Source organism: Pinus tabuliformis, chromosome 8 (genome assembly GCF_031772625.1).
Source record: "Pinus tabuliformis cultivar Carrire ecotype Pingquan chromosome 8, CPIR1, whole genome shotgun sequence".
Taxonomy (NCBI): Eukaryota; Viridiplantae; Streptophyta; class Pinopsida; order Pinales; family Pinaceae; genus Pinus; species Pinus tabuliformis.
This window is the reverse complement of record NC_142294.1, coordinates 1714466944-1714476141: the sequence shown is the minus strand read 5'-3', so window position 1 is coordinate 1714476141 and position 9198 is coordinate 1714466944.

Sequence of the window (9198 nt, the reverse complement as noted above, 5' to 3'; positions counted from 1 at the left end):
TGTACTTTCTTAGTCATTTTTCAAGGTTGGACTCTTGTGGATGCATTGAGCTACTTTGTAAATCACTTCTGCAGTTTGGCAAGGAAATGAACTAGGGTTTTGCAGCATTTTTTGGGATTCTTGTGGTAATGTGAATTAGCATTGTTTTCTCCTCTGTTATTTAGTTTATCTTATGTGTATATGTGCCATCATCTATCTTTTTCTGCATAACTAAATGAATCAAGATTAATATGTGGAATCCGTTGATGTTCAGTGCTCTGCCTTGGGGTGTCATTTAGTTTTAAATGCCCTCTCCAACTCCTCACTAGTCTTTAGACTCACCATCACATTCATTTCAAGGTGCTAAAACACTTGCCTACCTCACCCCACAGAAACCTCTGCAAATCTGAGTTGATTTCCCAAACCCAAAGCTGTCTTCCTCATCTGATCTAGCAACCAACCATTAAAATCAATCAAAATCCTCTGAGAAAATATACCTAGCCTAAAATTAGTATTCATATCAGTCATCTCAAGCCTTCTTTTCCATGTTTTATTTGAGATTGACAAGGAGAGATCCCTCTCTCGACCTGGTAGGGCTAGCTGCCAGGTTAAGCGTGGTTTGATGTTACCCTAGACTTGCCTTTCTTTAGCCTGAGGTAGATTTAGACTATAATAGGTTCATGTGCTAAGTTGGCACCACTGTATTGTGGGCCTTTTGAGATCCTTGATAGGATTAGATCAGTGGCCTATCGACTTGCACTTCCTCCAATAGTGAAATTCCATGATGTTTTCCATATTTCATTGCTTGATAAGTATATAAAGGATGTTGATCATGTTATTGATTGGTTTGTATTGCAGGTGGAGCAAGAAGGAGAGTTCCAGCTGGAGCCTCAATGCATATTGTAGTGGAAACATCTCATGCTTAGGAAAAGATCCATAGAGCAAGTTAAAGTGCAGTGGAAGCACTTTGGGCCTGAAGAAGCTACATGGGAGATGGAAAATCAGATGCGGTTCGTGTATCCTTCATTCTTTGTTGGTTGAGGCAAAGCAGTTTTGGTTTGATGTTGGTATATGTTTGGCATATGTTTTGATAATGTTTTGGTATATTTATGTATATGTATACGGATTTAAATACTGCCATGAGCTAAGTTATAAAGCTCCAATAAGCAGTATGGGTGTCATATTATTATGGTTGTTATATTGTCATGGTGTCATGATGTTTTTCTTTTAAGCAGGTCTTTCATTGTAAATATTGCAACGAGCTAAATTATAAAGCTCCATGGACAATATGTTTGATTTTCATCATTTTTGTTGAGGTCATGGTGTGGTTTAACATTGAGGACAATGTTCCCCAAGGGGGAGGGTTCTGTAATAGCCCTGGTGAAAATTTCATGTATTAAAAGTTAATAAAGGAAGAATAAGACCACGGTTAAGGGACACTTATTCCAAGCTAAATGTTGGGAAAATATATCCTAGTGGAAATCACTGGATGTGTGTTTTGGCTAAGAAAAAGGGCAAAGGCATTAAAAGGCAAAAAGGCATTTTTGGCACATTTATTTATGACAATAAAGGAAATTAGGAGAAAAGTAAGGTGAAAGGTCACAGGTTGCAAGTTAGCAGGAAATTGAAGGAAAATAATGGAAAATTAAGAAAATAGAGGCCTCATTAATAAAAAGACTTTTGAGGATCAGTGGGCAAGCTTTTGGCTAATCTTTTGTCAGTTATATTTTGGAGCTCTCTCATTATTCTCTCTCTCTCACTCTTGGTCACTTAGAATTTTCTTAGAGCACTCTTGTTTTGGATCAATGAAGGAAAAGAAAGCAAAGGGAAAGGAAGGAAAGAAAGGATCAAGTAAAGGAAATCAGGATCAAGTAGCTCCAGCAGGAATACTTGCAGGTAACCTTTTGCATCTATCATTTCCTAGCTGGTTTGGACATGCATGGATTTTCATGTTGGTGTATTATTCTCTTGTTGTCAGTGGCATGGTTTTGTCGAGTTATAATAGTGGTTTCAACCTAGCCTTGCCTTTTTCCGGATGTCATGGTGTTGGGATGTTCATCTCAGTTTTGAGCTTTGGTTTGTCGGATCGATTTGAGAATCTGGGGCATAGGTGGTCTCAAGTTTCATTCCCAAAGGCCTATGAATCCCTCGACCAATTTTTATAGGATACACAGTAAAGCCTGAGGGAGAAGTCTCGGTTTTGGGGCCTAGTGATCTGGGTTTGGATTGTGATAAAGCCTAAGAGACTAGTCTCGGTTTAGGGCCTAGTGATCCAGGATTGGATTGTTGTAAAGCCTGAGAGACAAGGAGATGGAAAATTCCTCGAGGATAGTGATGGATTCCAGATGGAATTCAAAGTGCAATTCATTTGTGTGTTTGGAGCACCATTTTGGTATTTTCATAGTTTGGTGAGGGTGGAGGTGGTTTAACCTTTGTATTCCCTTGGTTGTTCTTGGATTGGTTGTTCTACGAGATACCACATTCATACTTGGAATATGGCACGGGGATGACTGGTTGAAAGAGAGATTTGGTTCAGCCATGCCTATGGTCAGGAGGTATGTGGAAGTCCTGAACATGGTCGGATTTACCTATGAATAATAAAAGCTAAGTTCTCTTAATTTTGCACTGATTTATATGTGGATTTAATGGTTGTCATATCTCTGATATTTATACGGTTTTATGCTGGTTATAAGCATGGTTAGATGACTGGTTCATGTCATGGTTATTTCATGCATTTACTTGCAATTGCTAAATGGATAGATGTAAGACCTAATTGATGATATAATAGCTCAATGGAGAAGGAGGTGATCCTTCTTGTTATGTTTCATAAGTTCTTTGTCATTTATACTTTGCCTTGTATCCTAGACCTGTAGGTTGCATTGACACCAAGTGTTTGACAGAATATCAGTCCCAGTTGGGGATGCTCAAGCCTAGTCCTGAGGTTGATTTTTTATTTATCAACATTTTTATCATGTCTTTGATGGATTCTGAAGGTTATAGCAATTTTTGGGAATAGGCCAGGATTCTGGGCTAGAAAAGTGGCTCAAATCTCAGGGTCGTTAGCACAGGTCTGTTGAGAAAAGTTCACATTCGCTAGTGCATAGGCCTATGAGAGTGAATTTGGGTTGTTGGAAGTTGTCTTTCCTATAACACGAGAGCGAATTTGGGTTAAAAGGCTTAAATAATCAGTGGGACTCAGGGACAGGATGTCTGAGTGGCTTACATGTCTCCTGAGGGTGTTGTTGCTGATGTGGATGGGTTTTTTTTATGTGTTCCTTTGATTCCATTTCCTTAAGGTCACCAAGGAAGTTGAATCCCTTATAGTAGCCTCTCTCGTTGCATGTTTACCCCGAATGATAGGTTTCTTGGGTGGACTTGGGAGGAGGAGGAGTTACATTTCTCACGGATCTTATTAGTCTGCTCCCGTTTGAAATTTTAAATGATGCATTATGAGTTCGTCCCACTGAATGTGCAAGGAATAGTGAAAAAAATCATTTTTGCGAAGTACGACATGTGCAGAAAAAGTGTTGTGGGAAATGGAGATGTACGTAAGAACTGTGTGGAGGCGAGAATGTGAACAGTCGTGCAAAAGTGGAAATGTGTGCAGAAGGGGAACTATTTTGCAAGACAAGGATATGCGGAGGTTAGGGATGTGAAAAGTTAAAGAATGTAAGCACTAAATATAATTTATAAGGTGTCCTACTTGCAAAAATATTACCAAGTCTAAAAATAGTGGAACAAAGGCATGTGCACAACTAAAGTTTTCCTTTTTTCCTTGACCTTTAAAGGTTTTCCTTTACATGAGTTTTAACACATGATGATATTTAGTTTCCAGAAACTAATATAAACAATTGTCATATTGTTCTCAAGGAACACACTTTATAAAATTCCCATGATGCAACATCAATTTTTCCATTTGGTATCACAAGACTTTCCCATCTCCTTCTTTTCATTAACTGCATCGCACTCTCTTATTGTTAAGGTGTAAATCCTTACAAGCAATCCCATGGTGGGGCATGAACCTTTCTATTAAATTACATAGGAATCCCCATGTTATTGGTCTTTCTGGTCTGCAACCATCGACAATTTTAAACAATGCACTATGAGTTTGTCCCAGGGAATGACTTCTATGGCAACATTGCCTCAAAAGTGTTTGGCATAGTGAAAGTTTGTTTTTGTTTTTAACCTTTAAAAGCATGCCTTTACATAGGTCTCGTCGTGCAAACATACACAATTCCCATCCCTATATTCACAATAGGTAGCGTGGAAGTAGTTAACAATATGGAGGAGGAAATTGTGCAAGGACAGTTGTGAAAAAGAAATTGTGCAGTTATATGAGTACAGAAGAAGTGTTGTGGAAATAGACGTGTCCTTAAGAAATATTCGGAGGTGAGAATGCATATGACCGTGTAGAATTGTGAATGTGTGCTAAGATAAAGTGTTGAGTGGAACAAGGATGCTTAGAAGTTAGGGATGTGCGGAGTTAAAGAGTGTGTAGGAGGGAAGAATTTTCAAAACTAAAGTCTTTGTAGAAGTGAACTATGTGTGGAGGTAAAGCATGTGTGCAGATAGAAGGGTAAGTATAATTTGACTCCTCCCACAATATTGTAGAAGCATGAAGAAGTCATAATATTTTATGTTTTACTTTGATGCATGTAAGACAAACATAGAAGTGAAAGTAGTAAATTGTAAAAAATTATTCAATTTGTTATACTCAACTCAGAAATATTTCCAATGGTAGTTATATAAAAATTAAGCGCAAAATCAGTAATAACAGCTAATGTCTATAATTCTATGTTATAAGTCTTCCATTTTACTAACTTAAAACAAGTGGAAGAAGGGATCTATGGAATAAGGTACATGCAAAGGTAAGGCATGTCCGGAGGTAGAAGAGAAAGTTCCACTACTCCGCACAAGGTGGGATCAAATTTGAAATATTTATTTATAATCATGTTGACAAAGAGACCCAACTATTTAGACTTGAGTTTAAATCATTAATACACTATATTTTAACTCAAAAATATTTTAAAATATATTAATCATATATTGAAACCTCAAATAACTTCTCATGACATGCTTTACTTATGCTCATTGAAGATTTTTTTCCTTACTAGCCATATTCTGCCAACAAAAGTCATGCATAATGAAATATGTTTTATAAAGTAAAGAATTTTAAGCTATAACAAGCTCCTAAACTTCATCTTTGGATTGAGCAATACACTTTCCATAGTAAGACACTTCAATATGCTTTATATAATAAGACACACTTGTGCATTTACATATATAGAAAGCACTATTGAGTGGGCCTAATGGTTCAATACACGTGTTATCTCCTAAGAGGTCACAAATTCAAATCCAAAGTGGAGTAGATGGTGTACACCTATGTCGACTTTAGCCGTGAAATTATTGCATGGTGGTGGGTCCCTTGTTCCCCAAACAATGAGGTCTCATACACTAGTTTGGTGTCTAGCTTGATTATGACCTTAAAATCATATTAATTTTTATTTTATTATTATATACCAATACAACTATAGAAACCCACTAATCCGAACTTAAATAGGGAAGTAAAGTTACAGATATAACCATAAATACAGATATGCAATAGAAATAACACTTTGTTTCATTAATATCAGAATACTAAAATATGCTTACAAATAGAATGGAAATAAGCTAGCTCGGGTGATGGTAGCTTATCTCTGAGAAGAGATGTGGTGACTACATGCTTCTCAAATGTGTTACAATGCTAAAGGGCCTATTTATTATTGAAAAACAAGGGAAAACCCTAAACAACCAAAACCCTAACCCGAGGAGATGAAACTCCAAGATTTTGTGGGCCCCATTGGGGTTAGTTGGGTAGCCAACTTCCTGGGGTCGTAACTTGGTCATATTATCTCTATTTGGTGTGTACAATACCTTGTTGGAAAGGTCTCTCCGAGTACTATAGTATTTGACTTAGGCCCCTTCCGATAGCTATGAGCTTGGTGTGGACCTTGGAAAAATTTCGTTTAGCGGGTTAAAACTGCTCCGGAAATTCAGGACTCAAAAAACTGCTAAAAATAGTAAATGTTGAAATAAGCAAGGAAACAGATGAAGCTGACTAGAGGTCTAAGTGGAATAGGTGAGTGCCCACCAATATCCACCTAGATCAGTCCTCCCTCCTTAAGAAGAAATGGTCCCCATTACGTGCAGAGCCCCCATGAGGTAAGGAAATTTTTGTTGATCCTAGTCCCTGGTGAAGCACCTACTCTAGTGAAAGAGTTGCCCTGCTTTGAAAACTCGAGATATTTGGAGCCTCTGTCGGTGAGTTTTCTTAATCTATGTATCCATGATATGATCATTTGTGGCATGTTCCATGCAGTATGGGTTCAAATCTGTTGGTGTGGGTTGCTCTGCAATTTCGGATGTGTCCATCAATGGTGGAAAGTATGGCTAAATGTGGTCTACATTGAACAATAGGTACAGAAAAAGGAACAGTGGAATGTTGAACTTGAAGGAATTTTCCCCCATAGCCTTGGTGAGGGTGTATGGCCCATATCGGAGTGGGTGAAGCTTGCAATGGGGTCCATCGAGGTGCTCCTTCTACAAATGTAGCCAAAATTTGTCACCCACCTGGAACTTGTGCAGAACCTGATGTTGATCATGGCATTGATTTTACTTAGCATTGTCTCTGTCCAATATATCATGGACCTACTGGTGGATGTGTTGAATGCACTCAATGAAATTGTTAGCCCTATCGACTTCAGACTGGATGTGAGTTGAATCTGCCTAAGTAGCTGCAAATGCTATGGCCACATCAATGGGACATAATGGTTGAAATCACAGCCCTACCTAAAATGGGCTATGGTCCGTTCAGCTGTGGAGAGATTTTTTGTAGTTGTGCTAGACATAGGGGAGGCTTTCATCCCATGTGCGCGGATTCTTTGAGTTGTACATGCACAGAATATGTACGATCATCATGTTGACGACCTTTGTTTGGTCATCAGTTTGGGGATGGAAAGCCGTGGACTTAGTAAGTTTGGTATCCAACATCGACCAGAGGCTTGACCAAAATTCACTCATGAATCTGTTGTCCTGATCTGAGACAATGGACTGTGGGATCCTAAAGTGTACCCACACTCGCTCAAAGACTAATTTAGCAAGTGACCTTTGTTGTGATACTCTTCTTGTAGGGTGCCATAATGGCCATCTTAGAGAATCTATTGACGACCATGAAAATGAAATCATTTTCATGCTTAGAAGAAGGAAGGCCCGACATGTAATCCATGGAGATGTATTCCCAAGGTCAACTAGGAGTGGAAGAGGAGTATATAGGCCTTTCTTCTTGATGGTTGGTTTTGAAATGGCGTAGGAAGTGTAGGATTTAATGTACCTCCCAACATCCTGTTGTGGTCACCAACAACCCCCCTTCTTCACTTGACATTAGCAATAACGTCAAGCAAAGAGGGGACCCTGAACAAAAAAATCCCAAAAAAATATTTTTTTAAAGTTTTTATATTTCTCTCCCTAAGGCTTAAATCGCATCGCAAAGAAAGGTCGAACCATTGCTCGAGCGCGAAAAGCAAGACCGCGAATGAGCGATGCGAAGTTCATTGCGTCGCATACATCACACGCGCCCCTTTAAAAGAAGACCTTCGAAAACCGCCGACCGCCGATATGCGAAATCGCAAATCGCAAGCATCACGCTATACGGCATAACCATTAAACAAAATTTGCGATATCTGCGATTTGCGATCTGCGATGGCAGCGATTTGCGATCTGCGATAGCAGCGATTTGCGATCTGCGATTTGCGATCTGCGATCTGAAAAGACTTATCACACGACAAGCCCAAGATTAACTGCGCGCCTTGAAGGAATTTAATGACCTCATGCTTGAGAATCAAGGAATGATTGCATCGCATTTATCAAAGAGTCAAGTCATGATGCATGTCAGGATTACGCATTCATTAGAGTTTAATGCTTTCATGTCAATCTTTTCATTTCCCTTCTTCTTTGCGTAGACTGCAAGACACGCAACTAATATAAATCTATATGCAGGAAACATCTGAGAGAAAGGGGAAAGCGCCAATCATACAGTAGAGAGAAGATGCCTCCGCAAACGAATGCCACATGCAGCAGGACCGCGGATTCCAGACTATTAGACAACCGGCACTGATGAAATTAGACTATCCAGGACTCAGAGTCAAAGGCGCACAAAAGCAGCGTGTTCAGAAAAGATCCTGAAGCTCAGACTTGGTAAAGCAGAGAAAGAAGCGCATGAGAAGGAAGACGCTTCAGGAAAACCTGGAACAAAGAACGGAAACAATTCTTAAAACAGGGGGATGTCCATACAGCGCGACTCCTAACCCACTCAGTCATTCGCACAACCGGAAACCAAAACAGCAACAGCAAAATCAGTTCGAGAAGAACCTGGGTTGTGCTAAGTATACACGCGGCGAATACACCCAGCTAGAGAAAGGTTTTCGAAAATATCTTCCGGTCTGTCAGAAGGAAGTGCCAGCTCCTGTTATTTCCACTTTTATCTCCCGAGCAAAAGAAGAAGGCAGTCAGCCGACTCTTCCCAGGAAAACGTTGCGCTGTTGACAGCACTAAAGAGAATATACAGAAACGGTCAGAAATTAGATTTAAAGTTTTAGAAATAAATTTGCTTTTAGTAAAGGGCGGTCATTTGAAGCCGATTCCCTAGATTCGTGTAATTAATATCAATTAGCTAGTAGTATTTAACCCTTCTCATGGTTTTTGGAGAAGGGTCCGGAAATCTGTCAAAAAACTTATCCTCAGAACATGCACTTCTGCACCCTCAGAGGAGGTTTTTAATGAATAGATGGATCAAGATTTATTTATGTTTGCATTTTAATATCTGTTACTGATGTTGCACTTCTGTACTCTTAGCAGATGTTAGAACAAGTAGAAATAAATCATTATTACTTGAAGTTTATTGGTGAAATTAGTCATAAATGGTACTTTTATCTCTTGATTAGATTCTGCTAGTATCCCTAAAGTGATATATAGCTGAGTTCTTTATATGTTATTGTATGAATGTCTGCATTACCATTTGGCACTTCTGTATGGTGGGATCATTTAATCATGCTTAACATATAGAAAACTGATTATGAGATATGCTTTTCACAACTACTCTGCCTAACTTCTTATGCAGAACGGTTTATCTTTATTGGTTTATATTCTGATATCAGTTGAATGATCTTTATTACCAGCTGCTGT